Genomic DNA, 4,721 nt, shown 5'->3' on the forward strand with positions numbered 1-4,721 from the left:
CAAAACAAAATGTCTAATTTCACTGCATTGACAGTAGGTAAAGAATTAAACTGACATTACTCCTCCACTGAATCTATATAAATCAACAGTTAAATAATGTCAGTTCTTCCGTGTTCTCTGGAATCAATCACAGTAAAGAAATTAGACTGTTTCTTTTGAAAAATGTTGGGAAAGAACAAATCAAAACATTCTATTTAAGGCCTCTGACATCAAGATTCAGTTAAACAACAATTATAACTAAACAATTTGAGGTAATGTTAGTTTCCATTAACATTAAATTAGGTTACTGAATTGGCAAACACCTTCCTATTAACACCTCCCATTTTACCCCAATAACTAAAGAAATTAGCACTTGCAGGTCAAAACCTTTATTCAAGGGACGCAAAAATAACATTGATACAGTGACTGTCAAAAATTACAGCACTGATCATACTGTGACATCTTGGTTCAAAACAGCACACTTAGAAATATTCAACGTTCTTTACTTCAACTGAATGAAACTGAAAATACCATTTCACACGACCCATATGGGATATTTAGACTGTATAACTGTTCACGCTACATCTCTTCACTAGTAAAAGAAAGAAAAAATACAAAGACAAATTTAAAAATGCTGCCAAACAGACAAACAGAACTTGTACAGAGCAAAAGGAAAAACAAACAACAAAAAAAACGGCTTGTCCTCATGGCAGTTGCAGAGTATATAAAAATGAACCCTGCGATCCGTTCCTGGAATTGAGCTTCAAAAATGCAGCAGAACAAGTGTGAGATTTAAATGTCCTCTCACCTAGAGCTGATCACCTTGCATGCATAACAGTGAGCTTCGTTGCAGGAGCAGTTTTGTCTTAGTTGTGAGCTTTTCTTGAGAGCTGAGTTGCATCCAACTCCATTACCACCCTTTGAATCACCTCAAAAGTGTAGCAGAGTTGTGATGGGTAACTCATGTTGAAGGAATAAAAAAGGTCCAAACAGCATGGCTACTGCAAAGGTCACGTTATCCAGATCTTGAAGAACAACATCAGAAAAGTCATTGCCTGGCGCATCTCTGGAGACAGATGTTCATTGTGGTTTTCTCAATCTGTGCAGTGGCCTCAGTCAAGTCCTGGTTAAACACAAAACATTTCTTTAAGATTCCTTTTTAAACTCATCTCTTTTGAATCTACCAGTTCTAATGTTAGAGTAATTTAAACCAATGCAAGCAACATAGTAAATAGCTATAGCCAAAGAGTGGCCTGCCATGCTGCCATTCATGGTCTAACAGAGTTTCTAAGAGAGGGTGAAAAACATAATAATTTCAAATGCTTTACATTAGTTTTTGTTAGAAAGACACCGGCCCATCAGAAATCCAGGTTATGTCACTCAGAAGATGTTAGAATTTAGACTTTCAGCCCCACAATTTGGTTAGCTGTTGGTCAGTTGGTCTTTTTTTTTTTTTTTCAAACAAAAGCTAATGTAAATACTGGTGGGATTTTTCTTTGTTCACTAGAATGACAAATTTAAAGTTTTTTCACACTGATGTGACCCCTAATACAGGGGTGGGGGTGGGGCCTCAAGGGCCGGCGGCCGAGTTCACTACCAGGCCTCATGTGAACTTCAAATTATTAAAGAGGACTACTGGTCCTAACCAGTCCAATGAGGATCAAGTGGATAACTAAATGCATTTTTAAATGTTGCAAAGCCACAATCTACTCATAAAACACTCACCATGAACTCCTGCACCAAGATGTTGCAATTGTCTTTCACACAGATGCGGAGCACTTTGATGAGGGACTCCGAGCATTAATGTCATCCTAAAGTATTATAACAAAGAAAACAGAGATTTGTGAACTTTTCAGTAGCACAGAAGAAAATGATCCCAGACAAAAACTCTTGACTTTTTAAACCAGTCAACATGCAACACCAGCATCTACAAAGCAATATCAAAAGTTCCTGTTTGACATCAACTTTATGGATATATCGTTTCCAGAACATTTATTTTTTAAAAAAGATAAATTTTTCTCAGTGGGCCAGTAAATGCATGACGAAAATTATGGCATCCTTTTAGTGGAATCAGTACTCACAGGTAATAGTTGACGGTTTCAATGGATGTAGCATAAAAATCTTTTACTGACCTAATGCAATACATATACACTTTGTAGTTAAAGAATTTTAAAGTTCTTACTGTCATAATGGCAGCTACATCCATTAGCTTTGTGCCCTGTTCCCCCGATCACTTTGCAAACACTTTCAGCAGACTGTCAGAGAAAAACTCAGCTCCGTCAGAAACCTTGACTGTATGCATGGTTGGGATGCACTGGAATGCTGCATTTCATCTGAAATGACATAAAATTATTTTGAAATAACAGCAGGCACTGTGCTTGGTTAATCAGTAATGTTTTGTTGAATAAAAACTGTGTTTCCAGATCTTATGGGATTAAAAAAATCCAAAGATGTTTGTTTCTGATTTGCAACCCAACAACCCACAAGTTACAACCTCATTTCAGTTCAAGTGTGCATTAATACGAGTCCAGTAATCACCTTTCTGGCAATACATACAGGTATAAGTTAAACCTATGGCAGATTTTGGATTTCTCAGTTGTATTAATAGGGTGAGTATGCATGCACCTAATAATTATAAAAAACCTATTATAATTAAGTTACAGAAACGAAAATAGAATATACTTTCTTACCATAACACCTTGAACCCACAATCCATCAGCTGACTCCTGGTGAAATACAGAATAGATGTGGTCTCTCAATGTGCAGCAAAAAAAACAAAAACAAAAAGAAAAGGACAGCAGGTGAGGGCAGGAGGGGTAGGGATGTAAGCTAGCATAATGCCGCTGATGATATTAGCTAAAGCTGTTCAATGTCCAAAATCTCACTAACACCACGGTGCAGTAAATACACAATGTAACTGAAGAGTCAGTTGTCAAATCTATTCACACAGAAAACCAAATTATGTTATGAGTGCCTCGTAATTAGGTTTAATGTGATATTACGTGTGCCAAAGACAAATTCAAATGAAAAAGCGCCAATTCTTTGACAACAGATAAAACAGCAAATAAGCTAACGGCTCTTTTTTAGCATGTTACATGGCGACACTCTAGACGTTTAACTACATTTAGCTGAAATATGGTAAAAATTAATTCAAAAAATCAAGACATACCAAAAACGTAGAGTTGGCTGCTCGACTTGACTGAGATGGATGCCTTTTTTAAACCACGATCCAAAGCCCGCGAGATGAAATCACGCGTGGTTTCACGAGATTTAACGTTGCTATCTTATTAACTTACTTCACCTGAACATGATATGAACAATTTAATACACCCTTTCTGCATATCATGTAGTTTTTACACTATATAGTTACATTTAACTTTAAAACATGAGGCAATTGTGTTAAATACATGCAAGATGCTTACATAAATCCAAGAGATGGCCAGTCCCTTTTTTTCAGTGTAGCATACAAACGTGGAAGGTGTTACAAAATGAATATATTGTTAGTGCTTATTTAGTGCATATTGTTACTTGTTTTTAATATAGTCTAAAAGGGCCAGCTCTGAGTAGAGTCTGAGCCAAAAAGCACTGACAGGAAACTGCATGCTTTTGCAGAGCATATGAGGTGCAGGCGGAAAGTGAAACGAAGTAGAGTGTTTGATCGAAACTTAAAGTGTGCGTGACGTCTAGAGGAAGTATATTTAAATACCATGCTGGCTGCTACCGCATTCAGACTTGAGCTGGTGTCTCTGTGGGCTCAGTCTCCATTTTCCAGAAAATGTAAAATCAAAGATCATTTTTTGAGTTAGAACACTTTGACCTTGACTTTTTCTTCGCCGCCAAAATAATGCAAAGAACTGAATTGAATAAAGGTCACCTTTTCGCATTCCTCCGGAATGGTTCATGCATTCCTAAAGCGGAACGTGACAAATGGTCGGGATGTTACACCTCGGGAGTAAGAATGGGCTCCTTATATTGGCTTCCCTTCATTGGCTCCCTGTTAAATCCAGAATTGAATTCAAAATCCTGCTCCTCACATACAGCGTCTTGAATAACAAAAGCCCCATCTTATCTTAATGACCTTTAGTACCATATCACCCAATCAGAACACTTCGCCCTCACACTGCAGGCCTACTTGTTGTTCCTAGAGTATTTAAAAGTAGAATGGGAGGCAGAGCCTTCAGTTTTCAGGCCCCTCTTCTGTGGAACCAGCTTCCAGTTTGGATTCAGGAGACAGACACTATCTCTACTTTTAAGATTAGGCTTCAAACTTTCCTTTTTGCTAAAGCATATAGTTAGGGCTGGACCAGGTGACCCTGAATCCTCCCTTAGTTATGCTGCAATAGGTGTAGACTGCTGGGGGATTCCCATGATGCACTGGGTGTTTCTTCTTCAGTCACCTTTCTCACTCACTATGTGTTAACAGACCTCTCTGCACTGAATCATACTTGTTATTACAGTTTTTTACAGTCGCTAACAAGCGTTTGTCCAAACAGTTGTCACATTTGCAAAACTCTAAACACAATTAGCACAGGATCGGTCTGTTGTGGCCATACCATTCACACATTTCATGTCGTGTTCACCCAATATGCAGTCAGTGAACACATTTCCACAATGCTTACATTTTCTTAACAGACAAGCTATACCTCCCAACAAAATTATGGACTGTTTTTGTAGTATCTACGAATGTTAACACACAACATCCCACAATAGCAAAAACAATATTCCAAACCTTAGATACAGTA

General features: G+C 37.8%; 1 long non-coding RNA gene across 1 annotated transcript; it reads right to left on the reverse strand.

Annotated features, from left to right (window-relative positions):
* Positions 1-362: 362 nt before the first annotated feature.
* Positions 363-3,430, reverse strand: LOC143414551 (uncharacterized). The gene is made up of 5 exons (XR_013095184.1): positions 3,149-3,430; positions 2,670-2,705; positions 2,162-2,312; positions 1,705-1,790; positions 363-1,102 (listed from the first exon to the last, which is right to left on the reverse strand). It is a non-coding gene; the product is annotated as an uncharacterized LOC143414551 (long non-coding RNA).
* Between the last annotated feature and the right edge of the window lie 1,291 nt (positions 3,431-4,721).

Source organism: Maylandia zebra, linkage group LG3, assembly GCF_041146795.1.
Source record: "Maylandia zebra isolate NMK-2024a linkage group LG3, Mzebra_GT3a, whole genome shotgun sequence".
NCBI lineage: Eukaryota > Metazoa > Chordata > Actinopteri > Cichliformes > Cichlidae > Maylandia > Maylandia zebra.